Source organism: Macaca thibetana, chromosome 13, assembly GCF_024542745.1.
Source record: "Macaca thibetana thibetana isolate TM-01 chromosome 13, ASM2454274v1, whole genome shotgun sequence".
In the NCBI taxonomy this organism is placed as follows: Eukaryota; Metazoa; Chordata; class Mammalia; order Primates; family Cercopithecidae; genus Macaca; species Macaca thibetana.
This window is the reverse complement of record NC_065590.1, coordinates 45,289,412-45,312,814: the sequence shown is the minus strand read 5'-3', so window position 1 is coordinate 45,312,814 and position 23,403 is coordinate 45,289,412. Positions and strand designations below refer to the sequence as shown.

The window sequence follows — 23,403 nt, the reverse complement described above, 5'->3', positions numbered from 1 at the left end:
GTGAGCCGAGATCACGCCACTGCACTCCAGCCTGGGAGACACAGCGAGACTCCGTCTCAAAAAAAAAAAAAATTTGAAAACTGATACTGGATTCAGTTATTGGAAAAATTTAAGTATATTTTGAACAACTTGCTGTATAAAACTAATTTTTCAGTTTTCAATTTTATGAAGTCTAGATACAGATAAAGTATTTCTCTTCTCTTCTTTTTTTTTTTTTTTTTTTTTTTTTGAGACAGTCTTGCTCTGTCACCCAGGCTGGAGTGCAATGGCATGACCTCGGCTCACTGCAACCTCTGCCTCCTGGGTTCAAGCGATTCTCCTGCCTTAGCCTCTCAAGTAGCTGGGATTACAGGCGCCCGCCCCCATGCCTGGCTAATTTTTGTATTTTTAGTAGAGGTGGGGTTTCACCCTGTTGGCCAGGCTGGTCTCGAACTCCTGACCTCAAGTGATCCACCCACCTCAGCCTTCCAAAGTGCTGAGATTACAGTCGTGAGCCGCTGCACCTGGCCAGATCAAGTATTTCTGATGAGAATTTAGCATCTAAATTGAGATTTGCCATAAGTGTAAGATAATTAGTGTTCAAAGACTTATATTAAAAAAGAACATCAAATAGCTCACTAATAATTTTTAATTGACCACCTGTTGAAATATTTTTGATATGCTGCATTAAGTAAACATGTTATTAAAATTAGCTTTACTTGTTTTTAGAAAAAAATGTTTAAATATGGCTATCAGAAACATTTTAATGAAATACATGGTTCGCATTATATTCTTTTGGATGTTCTTGACCTAGAGGCCGAGTCCTGGTACTAACAGAAGTTCCACTTAGTGGTGGGGTTGGAGAGGCCTTTCCCACCTTTTACTACTCTGTTTTGTTTTTGTTTTTGTTTTGTTTTTGAGACAGAGTCTAGCTCTGTCCCCCAGGCTGGAGTAAAGTGGTGTAATCTTGGCTGACTGCAACCTCCACCTCCAGAGCTCAAGCAGTCCTCTCACCTCAGCCTCCCCAGTAGCTGGGACCGCAGGCGTGACCCACCATGCCTGGCCAATTTTTGTAGTTTTTGTAGAGATGGAGTTTCACCATGTTTCTCAGGCTAGTCTTGAACTCCTGGCCTGAAGTGATCCTCCCACCTTGGCCTCCCAAAGTGCTGGGATTACAGGCATGAACCACCTTGACTGGCCTCAGAGATTAATTTTAAAAGAGAGCAGAGGTCATGTGGATGCTTCACATAAAGGAGTGACTACTGACATTGGATTCCAGGCCTCTGGGAGGGAAGGATTTGGCCTTCCAGGAGTGTCTATTGAGAGCTATCTATTGGTAGGTACCCCTGATATCCTTACTTCTTAGATTTCTAGGATTGTCCCAATGTATATGTTCTGACCATGTAAGTACTCATACTTGTCCAATCTTGAATCCCAGTTTAAGCTTCCAAAATATGCGTATGTAGGGAATGATCAGTTCTGCTTCTGTATTATGCTGCCCTCCTTATTCCTTAAAATGGTCCTTCAACCCTCAGCCAAGGTTGTAGGACACCTGCAGCTGCAAACCTGTCCTGCTCATGCCTCAAGACAGAGATGTCATCGCTGGGTGAGAAACTAAAACACTGAAGATGGCACTTTCCAAAGTTTCTGCTCTCCGAAGTCCCCATTATAAGGTCATGTGCTAAAATACCTTATGTAGTAGCCTTGATTCTAGAGAAATTAGCCTCAGTCTCTTTATATGTAAATTGGGAGAAATTACAGAGAGAGAAGAGACTCATATTGTTGCTTGGAGGACTAAATGAATTCATATATGTAAAGTGCTTAGCCCATTATTTAGAACATAATAAACCATCAACTCACTCTATATTAACTATTAATATATAATAGGTATAGGAGACTTCTAAATGTGTGTCGGAACTTATTTGGTCACACGCGATAGACAGCTGATTCTAATTAGAATGTTTATTGGAAACATACCAGACTATCTTACCCAATATTAGAAAAGGTTAGAACAATCAAACCCAGGAGAGCTGGGTACAGCTGGACCTTAGAGCTCCAACACTACAGGCACTTTTTTTTTTTTTTTTTTGAGACAGAGTTTTGTTCTTGTTGCCCAGGCTGGAGTGCAATGGTGCCATCTCAGCTCACTGCAACCTCCGCCTCCCCGGTTCAAGTGATTCTCCTGCCTCAGCCTCCCAAGTAGCTGGGATTACAGGTGCCTGCCACCATGCCCGACTAATTTTGTATTTTCAGTAAAGACAGGATTTCTCCATGTTGGTCAGGCTGGTCTCGAACTCCCGACCTCAGGTGATCCGCCCGCCTTGGCCTCCCAAAGTACCGGGATTACAGGCGTGAACCACTGCACCTGGCCACTATAGGCACTTTCTATCTCCTCTCCGTGCATCTGTGTCTGTTGGTTTCTTTCTCATTCACTGCAGATGGGATTCCTCATGTGGCCAGAAATCAACCACTCCCAAGGCTATCTCTTGCAACTTCCTGTACTAGAGAGATGTTCTTCTCGACTATAGTTTAAAAAATAACAAAAGCCAGGGAAAGGACTATGAGTGGCCTAGCTTGGGCATTCATCCTTATACAAGTACTACTTTGACCATGGGAACCAGGACATATAAAAGCATGATTGCTCCTGTTGGAATCCCGTGGTTGGGGTTGGGGATTTGGATAACAAGTTCCCAAATATAAGGGAGGGTGCTGAGTGGGCGCTTGCCACACTCAGTCATTGGCTGGCACTGCAGGAGTGGGGAAAAGCATGGCCTCAGCTCAAATACTGCAGCGGGTCCCAAAGGTGCTGCAACTGGAGGCTGTCAGCTGACCATTCTGCTTGCAGCTGATCATTCAGTTCTTTCTTGAAGGGAAATGCAAACAGTGCACCTCTCTGTGGTTGCCACAAGCCACCCCTTGTGCCCATTCATGAGAGCTCTGGGAGCTCTGCCCTCATGATCTAACCACCTCCCAAAGGCCCCACCCCCTAACACCATCACATTGGGGGTTAGGGTTTCAACATAGGAATCTGGGAGAACACAAACATTCAGCCCATAGCACCTGGATCCCCTGGTCAGATGCTATATTGTATGAGATTCCATGCCCGTGGATCAAGCACCCCATAAACCCCTGGATAGTGGTAATGGCCGCAGCTCTGAGGACAGAGAAAGCAAATCCGCATTCAAATCAGTGTCTGTTTATCTGAGAATGAAATCTGCCTCTCCAGGACAGAAGGGGCCCAATTAGTCAATGTATTGCGAGTGGGTATCCTCAAGGAATGGAGCTGCGTCAGAGGCTGAACGTTGCTCTCTGTTGCTGCCAGGTTGGGTATTCGGAGGCAGCAATGGCAAAGTCAGATTTGGTCAGTGGAGTCCATGCTTTTGGGTCCACATGCAGCCTCTGTCTCTGCCACTGTGGCCACCCCTTCACCTGCCCATTGTGCCCGTTCCAATGACAAAGCTTGTACCTGTACATCGAGCTGACCCACCGATAAACCAAGCATAGGAGTTTCTTCCTCCATCAGTTGGTCATGATGTTCCCCAGGGCCACGGGTGTGAGCTGAGGTAGGGATACTAGTGCCCTTGTCAGGCCCAGATGTCCCCAGTGAAGTTATGCTGGGATTACCCCGAATTATCGAGCTGGCAGCCAGGAGAGGAAGTGGGCACAGCTTCTCAGGGGGACACCAGTTGCCTGGGGGGAAGAGGCCTCTGCGGTGTATTTGTGCACAGGGAGAGGTGGGGGCCACCTACGCACATTCTGGGGGTACCAGGGGGTCTGCGGATACGCCATCTTTCAGGTCATCCACCCAGATTTTCCCATCCTGTGTTTCAGGGCCCCAGAAGTTCCCGACTGGGGCACAACAGACCTGTCTTGACTGAGCATTCAGCCATTTTGGAGAACTTTGTCCCTGACTCTCAGATCCTGAGTTTGTTCCTTAGTTGTGGTAGCTCTTTCACCCTGTAAACTACTGAAGAGACCCTCTGGTTCTCACACTTAGCTGTAACTGTTGACTGCCCTCTATTTGCAATGCTTCCTCTGTAGCAGGGATCCCCAACTCCTGGGCCACGGACCCATGGGCTGCACAGAAGGAGGTAAATGGCAGGCGAGTTATCATTACCGCCAGCTCTGCCTCCTGTCAGGTCAGCAGCATTAGATACTTACAGTAATGCAAACCCCAGTGTGAACCATGCATGCGAGGGATCTAGGTTGCGCACCCCTTATGAGAATCTAACGCCTGATGATCTTTCACTGTCTCCCATCACCCCAGATGGGACACCTAGTTGTAGGAAAACAAGCTCAGGGCTCCCACTGATTCTACATTATGGTGAGTTGTATAATTATTTCATTATATATTACAATGTAATAATAATAGAAATAAAGTGCCCAATAAATGTAATGCACTTGAATCATCCCCAAACCTTCCCCTACCCCACCCCAGTCTGTGCAAAAATGATCTTTCACAAAACTGGTCACTGGTGCCAAAAAGGTGGGGGACTGCTGTTCTGTAGGATGTCAATGCAGCTTTTGAGCAATCAGCTCACTCCATCGCTCCTGTGTGAGGTGCTTCACCTCCCCCAGGCCCCCATGCTTTCCAGGGCTTGAATCCTATCACCAGCCAGCGTTTTCTCCACTGGGATGTCACTCTCAAGTCACTACTGATAGTATTTTTAGCAACTGGGCTAGCCCTTGTGACTGGGACTATCCCTGTCCACATACCACTTGGGATGTGGTTCTCCTTGCCAGCTGGGAGGCACGCAGTCCAGTTCCCAAACAGAGCTTGTTGTTTCTGATTGCCTTCAGGACCAACTGTGCTGATGGGTCCTTAGGAAGCAGACATCAAGGCAAAGTTAGAAGGGCAAGAGATTCGTTGTGGGTAATTTCTGGTAAAGGACAAGAGGGAAAAGGAGCAGCAGTAGTCAGGGAAAGTCTCTAGGCTATGGTGCAGGTCTGACACCTGTGAAAGCAGAGGAGAAAGGACAGAGGGTTGAACAGGAAGAGCCTCAGGCTAAGGTGTAGCTCTGAGAAAATCCTAGAGGAGTGCCATGCTGGACTGTGCTCAGACACTGGCTGCGAGCTCTCTGGGAAGAAAATGGATATGGTGTGTAGGGACTAGATGGAGGCAGGAGAGGGTTTAGGGTAATGATCTGTTTCTTAATCTGGGTTTTATGTGTGTGTTTATTTTATAAATTTTTATCAAGCTCATTTTTGGCATGTGAACTTTATATATGCTATATTTCATTTTTTAAAAAAAGTCATGAATCTCTGCCTTTGGCTTCCAAATAGCCTTAATAAAGAACCTTAATTAGGATTTTGAAACCCAGACTCTAGGTGGGGATAGTCTTGTATTGAAAAAACAAATTTGTGGCCAGGCATGGTGGCTCACTCCTGTAATACCAGCACTCTGGGAGGCTGAGGAGGGTGGATCACCTGAGGTCAGGAGTTCAAGACCCACCTGGCCAACATGGTGAAACCCTGTTTCTACTAAAAATACAAAAATTAGCTGGCCATTAGGTGGCACATGCCTGTATTCCCAGCTATTGGAGAGGCTGAGGCAGGAGAATCACTTGAACCCAGGAGGCAGAGGTTGCAGTGAGCCGAGATCGTGCCATTACACTCCAGCCTGGGTGACAGAGCAAGACTCCGTCTCAAAACAACAACAACAAAACAAATTGGTGATGTACCCAAAGGGTCTTAGAAATATATAAGCCAATTTCTATGAGTTTATTATATCGAATAAACCACACAATGTATAAAGTCTTAAGTACAAAGATGTTCATTATTACATTGTTTATAGTAGTGAACATTTGGAAATATCATAAGTTTCCATCAGTACAGAAACTGCTGAATAAATCATGGGATGCAATACAGTGGGATACAATGAAACAGTTGAAAATAATAATGAGAATCTATGTTTCATGACATGGGAGTATGTTCATGATATAACATGAATAAATGAAAAGAAAGCACAAATATATGCTTAATATGATCCATTTTACCAAAAATGTTTAAAAAGATGTTTTTATAGTTAGAAGAAAGACTGAGTATTCTACATAAAATATGAATAGTGCTTATCTTTGGACAGTATATTAAAAATGATTGCTATTTTCTTTATCTTTTTAATGTTTAATGTTTCTTTTTTTATGATGATAATTTAATTCAGATGCTCTCTGACTTATGATGGGGTCATATCCTGAAAAACCCATCATATGTTGAAAATAAGTTGAAAATGCATTTAAGACACTTAACCTAGGCTGGATGTGGTGGCTCACGCCTGTAATCCCAGCACTTTAGGAGGCCGAGGGAGGCGGATCATGAGGCCAGGAGTTTGAGACCAGCCTGGCCAACATAGTGAAACCCTGTCTCTATTAAAAATACAAAAATTAGCCAGGTGTCGTGGTGGGCGCCTGTAGTCCCAACTACTTGGGAGGCTGAGGAATGAGAATCACTTGAACTCGGGAGGTGGAGGTTGCAGTGAGCCAAGATCAGGTCACTGTACTCCAGACTGGGTGACAGAGTGAAACTCCATCTCAAAAAAAAAAAGAAAAGAAAAGAAAAAAAAAGACACCTAACTTCCTAAACATCATAAACCAGGTTATGCGATATTTTAGGGTAGGGAGTCAAAGCTTACTCATCCATGTCCACCATAGTCTTTCACATTACCTAGGATATGAGATAGAAGTTCCATTTGTATTAGTTGGCCAAAAAGGAATTAATTAATGAATAATAAATGAATGAAAAAATGAAAGCTGGGTGAGTCATTGATATGACTATTGATATTTTAACCAGCTTACCCTTTTGTATTTAAGTAATATAGTGCCTTTCACTTAAAATACAACAGGGTAAACTGGTTAAAATATCAAGTCAAGACTTCATAAAACATTTTTTTTCCCTTGACTTATCATCACTCTGAAAACCCCACTGGAGGATTTTCTTTCCACCCCTGCAACTCTGGGATCCGCATGGCTGAAGGGCCTGGTAAGGGAGTGCATTCCTGCCAGGGGATGCAGTGAACTACAAGCTATGGCTGCCACCTTTGGAGTCCTTGGAGTGTCCTATGGATACTTTGGAGTCCTTGTGTCCAGGAGCCAGGAGGCAAGCAGACCTCTTGGCAGAGGTCATTGTCCCTGATCAGCAGGTGGAGGCAGGGCTCCTGTTACACAGTGGGGATGAGTACAAGGTATTTGGAACCAGGGAGTAGTATGGGCTGGCTACAGAACTGGCAATGTCATTCACAATCATGTTTCAGCTGCCATTTACAAGGCGACGATTCATGAATCCTTACCTCTTTCATGAGTTTCAGGCAAATATTTTAAACAACAAACTTGATGGTGACACCTGGATGTTACAAAGGGGCAACAATACACAGTCACATTTGAACTCATTTTTTCTACTAGCCTGTTCCTCCTTCTCCTTCTGCTAATGCCACTCATGCCAGAATCTTAAGAGTCATCCTAGATTTTATGTTTTCCCTCTGTCTTCACATTCGATTTGTTGCTAAATCTTGTTAGCTAAATCTTCCATAGCTTTGGAATCTGATTTTTCCTCCCCTCTGGTCTCCCTCCCTTCAGCCACATTTCCTTACCATCCATCTTTATTATCATTCTCAAATTGATCTTTCCAAAATGAAAATGTAATCAGGCTTCTCTTCCTTAGATTGTCTAATACCTCCTCACTGTTGTAGGATAAAGCCCACACTCCTTGGTTAGCCTGGCTTATACCTGCCATGATCCGATCCTGTCTGCCTCACTTACCTTCTGCCTGCAATGCTAAAAGCTCCTAGTGATGGGGATTGCAGTCTCCATATCTTTGCAGTTCCAGGGCCCAACACCGTTTTGGGAACATAATAGAGATTTCCTAAATAAATGAACAAGGAGATAAGACCTGAACTGGGCCTTTAAGATTGAGATGGAAATGAGCAGATGAGGTGGCTCACTCCCAGCACTTAGGGAGGCCGAGGTGGGCAGATCACGAGATCAGGAGTTCGAGACCAGCCTAACCAACATGGTGAAACCCCATCTCTACTAAAAATACAAAAATTAGCCAGGTGTAGTGGTGCGCACCTATAATCCCAGCTACTCAGGAGGCTGAGGCAGGAGAACTGCTTGAACCCAGGAGGCAGAGGTTGCAGTGAGCCGAGATGGCGCCACTATACTCCAGCCTGAGTGACAGAGCGAGACTCCGTCTCAAAAAAAAAAAAAAAAAAAAAAAAAAAAAGATTGAGCTGGAAGGATAAAATATAGATAGAAAATCTATTCTGGGTCCTTTGAACAATTATTGAGCTACTATGTTGAGCTTGTTAATGAAAGAAATTCCTTGTCGTTTAATATTTTTATCTCCATGGCCTGCCAAGTGCTTGGTACATAGTGTACATTCAATAAACTTTGGATTCATTAATAGATAAGTCAATAAATGGTATTGTATTGTATTGTATTGTATTGTATTGTATTGTATTGTATTGTATTCAGCCAAGCAAACCTTTTTTTGGGGGGTGGGGGGGGAAATATAATGCTAAATTAATTACAGAGCAATTAATTTGAGGAAGAGATGAAAACTTCATTCTTTGTGAAGGGGCCACTGTGCTGGCCAGATACCTGAGCAAACAGGCCAGGCCTCCAGGCAATTAGATCAAGCACATTTCTCATTGCCCAGAATGTAGACCTGCTATTAGAGAGGACACCTGTCTTCCTGAGGTCAATGGCTCCAGCATTTGATTGAGCTGTAACCAGATCTGGGTACAGATTCTGCCAAACAGGGATATCCCAAGGTGCTATTACTGGATGCTAATTTTGGATAAATACCTCCTTGATGCTTTAAGTCTTTCAAAATGAAGATTGCATGCTCTAGTAAATCATAAATATTACTGAAGTTTCCATTTTCAGCAAATAAACTCATGTTTTTTGTAGTTGGGATATGCAATGGACATGCTGGCATTTTTATACTTATATCGAAGTTCAGAATGGAGTATTTTACAAGGCCCTAGGAACTTGTTTGCAAAGTAAAATGTTCTGAAAAGTTACCCTCGTGCAATATGATCGCTCCCTTCGGAGAACTTGCAAGTAAATTTAGTTAGTTTAAGCCTCTGCCAGCATGCTTCTAGCCCAGAGAATAAAAAGGATATCTCCAGCTGCCAGTTGCTTTTATCTGTTGCTTCTCCTGATGCCTAACTTGAAGAAATTCTGTTTTGCTGCAGGTTTATGCCTCTGACTTATCTTACCCCTGGACTTTTCCCCAAATGTTAAAGTCTCTTGAGCTTTCGAGGAACTCAGTGGTCCATAATATCGTGCCTTACACTCAAAATACAAAAGAGTAATCTGGTTAAAATATCTATAATTAAGACATTGCAAAGCTTTTTTTTTCTTCTTCTTCTTAACAGGAAAGGTATTAACCGACCTTATGAGTTAAATGGGGAGGCTAAATCTTAATAATCTTCCATTATTAAATTAAAATGTGGCCAAATGCTTTCTACTATCATGCCAACATGAAATGACTTTTCTCTCTCTCTTTCTCTCTTTCTTTCTTTCTTTCTTTCTTTCTTTCTTTCTTTCTTTCTTTCTTTCTTTCTTTCTTTCTTTCTTTCTTTCTTTCTTTCTTTCTTTCTTTCTTTCTTTCTTTCCTTCTTTTTTGGTTTGAGACGGAGTTTCGCTCTCATTGCCCAGGCTGGAGTGCAATGGCTCGATCTTAGCTCACCACAACCTCCGCCTCCCGGGTTCAAGCGATTCTCCTGCCTCAGCCTCCTGAGTAGCTGGGATTGCAGGCATGCACCACCACGTCTGGCTAATTTTGTATTTTTAGTAGAGACGGGATTTCTCCACATTGATCAGGTTGGTCTCAAACTCCCAACCTCAAGTGGTCCGCCCACCTCGGCCTCCCAAAGTGCTGGGATTACAGGTGGGAGCCACCACACCTGGCCAAAGTGACTTTTCTTGCTTTCAGCTTAACTAGCTAGAAACTTCAACAAGTCTTAAAATGAGATGGTTTCCTTTTGACCTGATGGGGCAGAGAATGGAGAGATGAAAAGGAAGCAGGCCAATTTATTCATCCGAGTGACCAAGAGGATCGGAGCTTTAGGGAAAGATTTCCTCAGAGATGATAGGGTGCCATTTACAGTTCTCTAAAAAATTATAAGGCAATTTTATTTTTAATGCTTTTGCAATCTTAGTGTAATGGTTTTTTATAGCCCTGAGCTGTGTGTCTAAATGCACATCCCAACGTCAAAGTGGGTTTCTACAGATCACCCCTTCCTGCTGTTTCCAAAACGATTTCTTTCTTAATTATTTGCAGACTTAGGATTTCATTTGAGAACAATGTGAAATGTCTCCGACTAGTTGTGAGCAAAACTGGTCACCTGATGCCTTCAAAGTTAGTCTAGAGCAAGTGCAGCCTGGTTGGAGTCTGGCACCTTGGAATATTGATGAGGAGCAGGGTGGTCTGATGGTTAGAGCCTTAGCTCTGGAATCTGGTGAGCTGGGTTTTGAGTCTGGGGCACACTAACTAACTGTGAGACTTGCGCAAGTTGGTTAGACTCTCATCTGTGGGAAGGGAACAACAGCAGCACCTATTGAGTGTAACAGTGCCCAGCAGATAGTAAATGATTGTTAAACTGTATTAGCTAAAAAGAAAACAAGCATTGGCAGGAGTGGAACATTTTCTGTCATAGGCCCTGTGGCTAAACAATGTATAAGATACTTGTTTCACCCTTCCCTGGGTGGTTGGGGAGAAAGGAAATATCCACACGTATGTTTATGTAAACATGTAATAAGTGACGTGGCACGTGTGTGAGAGGACGAGGAGTCAAGGAAGTCCTGTCAAGGAGACAGACAGGAGCTTGGCCTTAGAAGAGAAGCAGGAGCCAGATGAGCTGACCACAGGCAGAGGGCGTGCTCAGGGCTGTCATAGTTGCATAAATGATTCTTCTGGTCAGCTTCATCGAACGTCTCAGGTACCTTAATGGCTAAGAATTCATGGGGCAGGAAAGAGGGGGAAGACTTAAAAAGTCATTGACTGATTTTTTTCTTTTTATTATTATTATTATTTTATTTATTTATTTATTTTGAGACGGAGTCTCGCTCTTTTGCCCAGCCTGGAGTGCAGTGGTGCAATCTCGGCTCACCGCAACCTCTGCCTCTCAGGTTCAAGCGATTCTCATGCCTCAGCCTCCCAAATAGCAGGGATTACAGGCAGATGTCACCAAGCCCTGCTAATTTTTTGTATTTTTTAGTAGGGACTGGGTTTCACCATGTTGGCCAGGTTGGTCTCAAACTCCCGACCTCAAGTGGTCTGTCCACCTTGGCCTCCCAAATTGCTGGGATTACAGGTGTGAGCCACTGCGCCTGGCCTATTATTGTTTTTTTGAGATACCATCTCACTCTGTCACCCAGGCTGGAGTACAGTGGTGTGATCATGGCTCACTGTAGCCTCAACTGCCTGGGCTCAAGCAATTCTCTCGCATCAGCCTCCTGAGTAGCTAGGACTGCAGACATGGGTTGCACCATGGCAATTTAAAAAACAATTTTTTTTTTTTTTTTTTTTGTAGAGACAGGGTCTCACTATGTTGCCCAGGCTGGTCTCGAACTCCTGGCCTCAAGCGATCCTCCCACCTCACCCTCCCAAAGTGCTGGGATTACAGGCATGAGCCACCACACCTGACGACTGATGTTTTATTTTAACTGAATATTTTCAGTTTGGTCATTTGAAAACAAAAATTTGCTGCTAGTTTAAAAATACTGATTTTCTTTAACTGAACTAAACACTTTGTCAAATGCAGAATGGAAATAATCTGCCGCAACAAAATAAAAAACTATTTATGCACCCATATGTGCCTAGTTTTCTTTGGGGATAATATAATTAGATATGATTCTTGGTTTTAAGATTCAATCAAACCTCTGAGCCATTCAAGTTTATATATAGTTCAATAAATCACACTTAAGGAAAGGTGTGTGGTTCAATGTGCTCCAGGGGAAATATGATAGTAATTTCAAGTAAGGTGGTGGCCATGAAGAGAGGGAGAAGTGTATAGATTCAAGATCTTCATAGACAGTCTATTTTATACATCACATATTGTGAGAACAAACTATTTGGTAACATTTTCCAAATAACTCTTCTCTACAGGCAATAAAGGTATTTGGTGCTCTATTGTAACCAGAAACTATATTAAAAGACAGTAAAAAAATAAAAATAAAAACCTCAAAACACTGACATACTATGGGTAGAACTACTAGAATGTCTCCTTTGGAATCCTCCTTATTCATTGATTCAAAAATTAAAATGTTTCCTGCTGTGTGCCATGTGCGATGTGCTAGGAACTGTACGTACTAAACAGTTTTTGTTTCCCGCTGTCATGGAGAAGGACAGATAATAAGCAAGTAAGCAAGTAGATCACTATATAATTACACATTGATCCGTCTACTCATTCACGAAATAATTATTGAGCACATATTATGTGGGTTTGGGAATACAATAAAAAGCAAAAATAGACTGGCCCCTCTCTTCATAGTGTTTACTGTCTGAAGGAAGAGATGACTTACTCAAGGAGCCATGCTAGAGAAGGTGAAGTTGCACCTAGGCTAAGAGCTATGAAGAAGTATTCAACAAGGAAATGAAATCTCACAAGGAGGTCAAGGGAGGCTTCCCTGAAGACATGGAGAATCAATGGAGAACTGAAGGATGAGGAAGAGTTAGTTAGGCAAAGGGAAGGAGAAGAGAGCATTCTGGACAGAGGGAACAGCATGTGGCAAAGGCCATGGTATGTCCTAGAGGCTGCAAGACGGTTAGTGTGGCTAGAAGAGGAAGATGAACCCATGGAGGAGACAGAGAGGGAGCAGCTGGAGGTGAACGAGCAAACCCAGAGAGGACTGGACATGGAGGCCATGGGAGGAGATGGTTTCAAAAAGGAGGACATGGACAGCAGAGGCAAATGCTGCTGAGAGGTTATTATGAGAACCTAAAAATGTCCCCTGGATTTCACAACATGTAGGGCATTGGTGAGCTCAGTGGAATGACAGGCCAGAAGCCAGAATGACATGGCTTGAGAGTGAGTGGAGGATGAGCAAATGTAGAGATCAAGAGCATTGATTAGGAATTGCACTTGGCCACATGTAATGGAATCTGCTGACGATAGTTTTACTATATTGGGTTATTTCTCTCATATAACAAGAATGACAGAGGTTGACGGTTCATGCTGGTGCAGTGATTACACAATGTCATCAATGTTCTAGAATCCTTCTGTCTTTCTGCACTGTCATCCTCAGTATGTGGCTTCTTCTTTTTTTTTTTTTTTTTTTTTTTCCATTGTGAATGCAAGAAGGCTGCTAATCCTCAAATCAGTGTTTCAGATAGGAAGAAGGAAGAAACATCAAGGGGGAAAGGTCTGGTGCTATATCAGGAAAGCAAACATTTGCTATACATTCCCAGCTGACTTCAGCTCACACATCATTGGCCAAAACTGTGTCACATGGCCACTCCTAGCTGCAAGGGAGGCTGGGAAATGTAGTTCTTTAGCTGGACCCATTGCTGCTCCCCTCCCACAAATCAGTTTTTGTTAGAAAGAAGGGAAAGTAGATTTGGGGAAGGTAACTACAGCAGCTAAACAGCAAGTACAAATCACACATTCAAAAAGTGTGTCCATAAAGGGAAGGAGAGAGATGAGATTATAGTTGGAAGGGGATGTGGGACTGAGTGACTTCTTTAAAAATGGGAATGAGGCTGGCGTGGTGGTTCACACCTGTAATCCCAGCACTTTGGGAGGCCGAGGCAGGCAGATCACCTGAGATCAGGAGTTTGAGACCAGGCTGGCCAACATGGTGAAACCCCGTCTCTACTGTAAATACAAAATTAGCTGGCGTGGTGGTGGGCACCTGTAATCCCAGGTACTCAGGTACTCAGGAGGCTGAGGCAGGAGAATCACTTGAACCCGGGAGGTGGAGGTTGCACTGAGCCGAGATTGTGCCATTGCATTCCAGCCTGGGCGACAAGAGCAAAACTCTGTCTCAAAATAAAATAAAATAAATGAAAATAAAAATGGGAATGACTTAAATGTATTTAGAGCTCCATTAGAAGGATCTAATCAAGATGGGTGGGGAGAGATTGAATGTACAAGAGCAGAAAAGGATAACTGATAAAGTAGTGCTCCTTAGAAGCAGGGAGGGAATGGACTGTAAATCAGGAAGAAAGGATTAACATTAAAGAGCAATCAGTATAAATTCTCTATTGTAACAACAGGAAGGAGGAAAGGTAGGCTTATATGTCTTATATTGAGAAGATGTGGCTTCTATTTCCTCTACAACGTAGGAGGTGAGGTTAGCTGTTGCCAGTGAGAGGGTAAGAGGGGGTGGTCAGAGATTTGAGAAGTTAAAGTTGGAAATCACTGGCGTGGAGAGTGATGAGTCATTTGAACTGAGACATTTAGCAGCAGACATTTCCATGATGATAATGATATGAACTGTTTTATTTCCCTAGTGGACCAGTGACTATCATGAAAGGTCTTTAAAAGTACCTAATTGATGAAATGAAACACTTACTGAACATAATGAATTTCCCATGCTCTACCTAATAAAAGCCTAATTGTCCATGTTCCTGTTGAACAAAAGAGTTTTTTCTCCATACTGCTCAGGGAAGAAAAGTTTAGTGATCTTCAACTGATAGAGAAATGTATTCATGGAGACTAAAGTATTATGCAAAAATGAAGTCAGAAAATCCAGGGACAAGCTGTACCACATGTATAGAATCCTTGGATTTTTGAGAAATGGGAAAAAAATTGAAGAAGTGTGTATTCGTGTGTGAAGGGCACAAACGTAAGGACAAATTGGAATAGAGCAAAATTATAATAATCATATATTCTGCAACAATTTTATAAAGCCAAAATTATCTTTCAGTACTTTTTTGGTCCATCAGAATGGATCTGGAATGTCTAAATTGGTGTGTGTGTATATAAATTACTCCATCTTCTTACATCCTAACAAATTCCAATTTAACCTGAACTTGAGACGAGAAGTCTGAAAGTGCCTTATAATTAAAACTCTAGGCATATTCAACTGTATCTTGAGGAGATACGTTATCCGAGTTTGTGGGGAGTTATGTCCCCTTGACAAAATCTACTCTGCTTCATAAATTGAGAAATCCAGTTATCTGATTGTTTTTAAATGAGTGGTATGAAGATTTAAAAGGGGTAAAGAGAAAAACAGAATCAATATTTAGCTTTTACTGACAATATAAAAGATGATTGTATTAGTCTGTTCTCGCATTGCATAAAGAACTACCCGAGACTGGGTAATTTATAAAGAAAGGTGGTTTAATTGGCTCACAGTTCTTCAGGCTGACAGGAAGCATGGCTGGGGAGGCCTCAGGAAACTTACAATCTTGGCAGAAGGCGAAGGGGAAGCAGGCATGTCTTACATGGCTGGAGCAGGAGAGAGAGCAGAGGGAGGTGCTACATACTTATAAACAACTAGATCTCAGGCGTAGTGGCTCATGCCTGTAATCCCAGCACTTTGGGAGGCCCAGGTGGGTGGATTTCTTGAGGTCAGGAATTCAAGACCAGCCTAGGCAAGATGGCAAAACCCATCTCTATTAAAAAAAAGAAGAAGAAGAAGAACAACCAGATCTTGTGAGAACTCACTTACTATCATGAGAACAGCAAGGAGGAAATCTGCCGCCATGATCCAATCACCTCCCAGGAACCCCCTCCTTCAACACTGGGGATTACAATTTGACCTGAGACTTGGGTGGGTACATAAATCCAAACCATTATCAATAAGGAACTTGTTTTATTTAATTATTTTTTCAGAAGTAATCTTAGGTCACATTTTCTTGTGCTACCTTAATTATTTTAGAAGTACACATGTTATAGCTAAAGCAGTTATGAAAGGAGATACCAATGTAGGTAAATTGTATTTGGGAGATTTTTTTAACGGAATGTTTAAATTTTAATGTAACTGCTCCCCATGGGTACTAAGGGAGATGCAGTAAGAAATCACTGGAAAAAGGCAGGGTTCAATCATTCCGTAGCGCAAGCCCAAGCAACATGGAAAATCAGAAGGGAAAACGCATGTGACAAATGCTAGAATTTTAAAAAATGACTTTGTATTCTGTTATCTAAATGCTTTATCTACAAAAGACCTACCCCCTCCCCATCTAATGGAGTAACTGCTACTTCATTTCTGTCATCTAAAATATTGATACCCAACTGGAACCCAGTCCATGAAACTGGACTTTTTCAAGCCCCTGACTTCAAAAGATTCTTTTGCCAAATTAATTTGTTGCATTTGATAGTGACACATAACATTCTCTTCTTCTGCTACTAGAAATGGAATTTTATTTAGATTTAATATGTAATTTTAACCGATTCTATCATTAGAAGTTTCCATTTGCAGCATTAAAAGCAAATTCTATTTCTGATTATATTTCAAAAGGTCAGAGCCTTCTCTTAATGTGTTTTTCTATTTGCTGGTCTCTTTGTTTCACATATTTGTTGTCAACTGATATGTCTGAATGTCTTTTCAGTTAAGCGTTTATCCTAATAACTGATCATGACAATACATCTGGCCACAGGATTCATACTATTACAATGTTAGAGCAGATTCATCTAAGTATTGGGGTGTTGAGGTAGCTTTGCCCAACTAAGTAAATATCTGGCCTCTTGTTAGGTGCTGTCACAATCACAAAAGTAGGCCTGCTCCATTCCTAGTTGGACAGATGGAGGATAAGTCCCTGAAATAACTGGCAAATAATTTGAGGAAAATCTGTCCATACATGTGAAACTATAGTGGGCATCAACCTATTGCTTTTGCCTATCTAACCTTGATTCCTGCCTCTTCCACTGACAGCACACTGATAGTCCTTTGGGAATCCATCCCTTCCCACTCTTGGTCCATTTAGCTTGGGTGGGGCTATCCCACTCCTTAGATCCAGAATGGGTGTGCAATTCATGCCTGGCTCATCTTTGCATTTCATCCACTTGGCGATAGTGACTGGCTTCAAGATGAGAACATGACTCAAGACAGTGCAATCAGAACTCATCCCAAGACTTGCTGGAATTATTTAAAAAGCAAAACTCTCTGTCTTCTGGGGTTATTAAGCTAGAAAGGTATAATTCTGGAGCCACTGGTAGACATTTTATCTCTACCTATAGAAAGCCTGCTTGAGAGTGAAGCCAAGGATTTTATATCTAGCAAAATGGACTCAAATATAAAGGACACAAACAAACTGCTCTCAGGAAATATGTTGTCCTGTGCCTTTCCTCAGGAATATATTACAGAATGGGCTTCAGTCCATCAAAATGACTAGGAAGACATCAACATAAGGACTGGGGGGTGGGGGTGAACATTAAATATACAATTACTTATAGAACTAAGACAAATGAGCATAGAAAGAGAGAGTATAGCATATAATGGCTACATGCTCTGTTTAGTGAAGTTAAAGAACAGATGCTTTTAAGTGGGGGAAATGGAGATAGCATAGGCAAAAAAATGTAGCTGTTTTCAGTAAACACATCAGTGGTGGTACTGTTAGTGTTGCTAATAGCATTGAAACTATGAGTTATTCTAATTCTATCATTCCTTGTGTTCTTGAGAATCAGGATTCTTGGTGTGAAAGAAAGAAGATGCAAATATGATATAGAAGAGGGTAAGTAAAAACGCTGAGTCCTTAATTTGAATTGGAAGTGCGTGTCTGCATGAATTTTTGAGATGCTTTATCTTTAAAAACTAGATATACAATTCCAAGGCCTGTCTACTGAAAAGGCCTAAAAACACTGATCACCCTAGAAGCAATAAGCATCCCTAGCACCGAGATTGTTGTCTTGAAATACCATCTCTCATACTGGTTGGGAATGGCCTCTAACCTGACCCCCTAAGGGCCCTCCTGCTGCCCAGCCCTTCTCTAGCGATCCTCAAGAAGCCCACACATTAAAACATTAATACATAGTACTGTAGGGGGGCATTCGGGACTTTTCTCCAGCCCTGTGGCTGGTGTCCATTCTGACTAGTTGGTTTCCATACCCATGGCCATGTCCCTTCCAACTGATATCCTCCCACCCTCATCATCATGAGCATAAACATCATTTATTGAACAAAATGTACAGAATATCTTCTATATGCTAGATACTTACACTTGTCATGCAGCATGCTAGGATAGGTTGGGGGTGGGTAGGACATAACCTGGGAGAAGCCTGCAGTGGGAGAGCCATCATTAGAAAAGGTGAACTCTCTCCTAGCTGGGAAGACTAGAAGTCTTCACACCCAGTCCTAGGGAGAGTGGCCAAACTCCACACAGGCAATGGCATGCAAAGGATAGGGCTGGTAGCGTCTGACTTTGGGAACTCTGGGCAATTTTCATGGTGACAGGGGTCTCCCTGGAGTCAGACAAATTGGAAGTAAGGGCACCTGGAAGAGGAGTCCAGCAGTGGAGATGCCAGGTGAGAGGACAGCACAGGCTTTGGCAGGCCAGCTTCCTACTGGCTCAAGTCCTCAAAATGCCAGCCCCAGGAGGCAAAGGGAATCTTAGATGTTAGATCCTCAAAAGTCAAGGACCCTGACATGCTGCCCAAGGAAACCGTGTCTGGATAATGCTGCCCATGTCAAGAGTTAGGTTGTCTTGCTTATGTCTAGCTTGGGATGCCTAGTGCAAGATAAAAATTCAATTTCTATATTTCACTTACCACCGTGAATATTTCTATATTCTACTTATTGCTATGAATATTTCTATTGTCTACTTACCACTTTGGAGACAGTATTATTATGCTTACTGGGGCAGACAGTAATAATAACACTACCATTTATTGCACATACCACATGCCAGATGCGGTTCTAAATACTTAATGAAATGTATTTCATCCTAGATATTTAATGAACTATATATTATTTTATCCTTATAACAGCTCTTTGAAATAGGTATTCTTGTTCCCATTTACAGAAGAGGAAACTGAGCCCGGCTGTGTAATATTTGCCCAAGGTCACAAAGGTCACAAAGGTAACAAAGTCAGGATTCCAGCCATTATGTCACATTGTTCCAGTAAGGTGTTGAACTCTTAATGACTGTCACTTAAATAATGGCTGAGCTGGTCTGCTTCTTTTAGTTAGCAAAACTGGGATCGCAGCCCATTTCTCAGAATCTGTTGCTAGAATGACAAGACCGTGCTGCCCTCTATCAGCTTCAATGACAATGGTCACCTGTCATTTTCAAAAGGAATAAGAATGTCTATTTATATTTACATTGTGATATGTACTTCCAAAAACATTCACTCAAACTTACCATATATCATAAACATTCTAGCCCACACATATATACACAAAAATTGGTGCAAAGATATGAACCCAATTTGTAGTAGAGGCCAGTTATATTAATTGCAGTATCAGTCACTTCTTTTGTAACCTGTCGTTTAAAAACATAATTTTTCTTCTAGAGAAGTAAAAGAATAGCTAGGTGCAGTGGCTTATGCCTGTAATCTCCACACTTTGGGAGGCCAAGGCAGGAGGATTGCTTGAGTCCAGAAATTTGAAAACAGCCCAGGCAACAGACTGAGTCCCCATCTCTAAAAAGAACAAAAAAAAAAAACATTAGCTGGGTATGGTGGTATGTGCCTGTAGTCCCACCTTTTTGGGAGGTTGAGGTGGGAGGATTGTTTGAGCTGGGGAGGTCAAAGTTACAGTGAACCATGATTGCATCACTACACTCCAACCTGGGAGACAGAGGAAGACCCTGTCTCAAATACATATATATGATACAATCATATATATAATGATACCTATACAAAATATATTTTTATTATATATAATATATATCTTTATTATATATTATATATTTTATTATATGCTATATATAATATATATAATAAAAAATTCCTTCTGAACTAGTTTTGTGGAAAAAAAATAAATAAATAAAAGTAAAAGTTAAAAGAGTGGAAAAACCCAAATCATTTTCTTACTTCTTTTTTTTTACTTTTTGTAGAGACAGGAGTCTCACTATTTTGCCCTGGCTGGTCTCAAATTCCTGGCTCAGACAATCCACCCACCTCAGCCTGCGAAAGTGCTGAGATTACAGGCATGAGTCACTGCACAAGGTAAAGATGGGGTTTGAGGCTGTACCCAGTTTAATTCCACAGTCTATCCATCAATTACAGCCTATACACTCCTTCAAAAAATAAATAAAACGTTTCAAGTTAAATTCTGACCATTTTCTAAAGTCTCAAAGGATTTTAAAAGTAGATAGGATTTTAAAATATATGTTTTGGCCAGGTATGGTGGCTCATGCCTGTAATCCCAGCACTTTGGGAGACTGAGACAGGTGGATCACCTGAGGTCAGGAGTTCAAGACCAGCCTGGCCAACATGATGAAACCCCATCTCTACTAAAAATACAAAAATTAACTAGGCGTGGTGGTGGGCGCATGTAATCCCAGCTACTCCGGAGGCTGAGGCAGGAGAATCGTTTGAGCCTGGGAGATAGAGGTTGCAGTGAGCCAAGACAGCGGCACTACACTCCAGGCTGGGTAACAGAGCAATACTCTGTCTTGAAAAATAAATAAAATAAAACAAAATATATGTTTTTATCATTTTTTTCCTCCTGGTTGTAGTTGGTGGATGTCAAATCGCCAGTCCTCTGGAATTGGTTTAATATGATCTGATAGCACTATTTGCTCCCCACAGTCCTTTTTTTGTGGTCACTTACTCTAAAGTATAATTTCATAGGTTAAGATTTACTGAGTTGTATTTTGAGCCAGTTGGCAAATTATTCGTTTTAATCCACGTTTTAATCCATCTAGTTAGCTAATTAGCATTTTGAAGTATTTTTCTTTTGTAATTGCACCTCAAACTTTTTGGATCTTGACAGTTACTCACCTTCCTAGCAAAAAACTGTTTCACATTTTGATATATTTTAACTAAAAATACCTATATCCTATTTACAAGAGACACAAATAAAACAAAATGCCAGCGGGGGCGGTGGCTCATGCCTGTAATCCCAGCACTTTGGGAGGCCAAGGCGGGTGGATCACTTGAGGTCAGGAGTTTGAGACCAGCCTGGATAACATGGTGAAACCCCGTCTCTACTGAAAATACAAAAATTAGCCCGGCATAGTGGCACATGCCTATAACCCCCAGCTACTTGGGAGGCTGAGGCAGGAGAATTGCTTGAACTGTGGAAGCAGAGGTTGCAGTGGGCTGAGATAGCGCCATTGCACTCCAGCCTGGGTGACAGACCAAGACTCTGTCTCAAAAAAAAAAATTAGCTGGGCATGGTGGCGGGCACCCCAAATCCCAGCTACTCAGGAGGCTGAGGCAGGAGAATTGCTTGAACTCTGGAAGTGGAGGTTGCAGTGGGCTGAGATAGCGCCATTGCACTCCAGCCGGAGTGACAGACCGAGACTCTGTCTCAAAAACAAAGCAAAACAAACAAACAAAAAATTAGCCGGGCATGGTGGCGGGAGCCCAAAATATCCCAGCTGCTTGGGAGGCTGAGGTGGGAGAATCACTTGAACCTGGGAGGCACAGGTTGCAGTGAGCCAATCGTGCCATTGCACTCCAGCCTGGGTGACAGAGCGAGACTCGGTTTCCAAAAAAAAAAAAAAAAGTCAAGGAAAAAGTTAAAAATAAAGGAATGGAAAAAGATTCAGTAGGAAAATGCTAACGAAAAGGCACATATAGCACTTTTATACTCATTATTCTACTTGGATAATATTTAATATAGCAGCATTACAGTATCATTCATAGATAGTTGTTTATGGACTGAGTAATCCGAGAAAAAAAAAAAAAAACAAGTAATAGAGAGGATTTTCTAAGCCCACTGTATGACCCTTGCCTTATCCCCTCCCCATTGGCTACTGCATCCCACACAATTCAATAGGCTCCCAGTTCCAGTTTCCCCAGTACTTTTACATACACTTCCAATGGACGCTGGAAACATCCAGAGTCCATTCTTCAAGTCTTTCCTTCAAAGCCCAGCACTGAATAAAACCAACTACACCTGAAACTTGGGCTCAACGCACCTTAAAGTCAACACCTTAATCCTCGCCCATGCCCAGGGACACCTCAGCTTGGCCTTGGCCCCTCGCAATTGAACTCCAGCTGGATTCCATCACAGACCTGAACTCGGGCTGAATCTCCACCTAGTGAGAGGCTTCTCAGGATCCTGGGTCTCCAGCCCAGTCTGCTGAAACCTCTAACCCTGAACTCTGGCCTCAGCACGTGGGCCCTGAGCTTTTTCTCCTCTGTGCTTGATTTAAGAGCCCACCCAACTGTGGTAGTTCTTCCTCTTTTCCCCCTCAACTCCAGTTACATTTATACCTAGGCTTACTTTTCCTAAATACATATTATGCTGAACGTTACCCTCTTATTCTGTGCTAGGCACTCAATCACCAACTCTAGCTGGGTTTTTTTTTTTTTTTTTTTTGAGACGGAGTCTCGCTCTGTTGCCCAGGCTGGAGTGCAGTGGCGGGATCTCAGCTCACTGTAAGCTCCGCCTCCCGGGTTCACGCCATTCTCCTGCCTCAGCCTCCCGAGTAGCTGGGACTACAGGCGCCCGCCACCTCGCCCGGCTAATTTTTTTGTATTTTCAGTAGAGACGGGGTTTCACCGTGTTAGGCAGGATGGTCTCCATCTCCTGACCTCGTGATCTGATCCCCAAGTGCTGGGATTACAGGCATGAGCCACCGCGCCCCGCCTCACCAACTCTAGTTTTTTTTTTAAGAAAAGTTTTGACTATGATCCACGGTAAAATATATATATATTTTTTACTTTGTGACAAGGTATAAAGTTTTCCCTGAATAATACTTAATCCCTTACCATGTGGCCATGCAATCTGATTATTTTCTTTTTTATTCTATTTTTAAAAGTCAGTTGCTAAATTGATTTCATTAACCACTAAGGGGTCAAGACCCTCAGTTTAAAAACACTTGATCTGGAGAGACTCCCCCCTCCCCCCAACACTTTGTTGGCATATTGTTGATCAGAACCAGGTCGGATAATATGAAAGCATGTGTAAAGCAATCACTGCCTTGTTTCCTGGATTTTCTAAGGAGGCATCCTTAACTATAGGACAACAGTCCCCAGGGTATAAACGATATACTTTCAGTACTATTGTTGTTGGAAGTTGTGGAGACTTATTTAAAGCCTTCTAGAAAATATTCACAGTTTGAAATCTTATTAAAGAACGCAGGATTGAAAGTGAGGCAACCCAGGTCCTTGTCTCATCCTGCCACTGATCAATGGGAGATAAATCACCCAGCCTCTCTGAACCAATGGGTCTCGATCTAGAGGATTGTATATAAATCTGATGATTCATTCACTCATTGATTTGATCATTAATTTGACAAATGCTTCAGTAACTATGTACCAGGAAGGTAGAGACCTGGCCGTCACTGCTCATCTGACAATTCAAGCTGAGAGAGTCCCGAATTTATCACCCATTGTATGTCATAATATGCCCGGGTTCTTCA

General features: G+C 42.3%; 1 protein-coding gene across 11 annotated transcripts in view; it reads left to right on the top strand.

The window, feature by feature from the left end:
* Positions 1-23,403, top strand: part of COMMD1 (copper metabolism domain containing 1) — a 960,866-nt gene that overhangs the window by 540,595 nt on the left and 396,868 nt on the right. The window contains exon 1 of one of the 11 annotated variants that reach the window (XM_050753517.1): positions 18,107-18,116. The exons of the other annotated variants lie outside the window; for them this stretch is intronic. The gene's annotated coding sequence lies outside the window, so the exon portion shown is untranslated. Of the gene's footprint in view, positions 1-18,106; positions 18,117-23,403 lie in introns of those variants that run through there. 11 annotated transcript variants of the gene reach the window in all.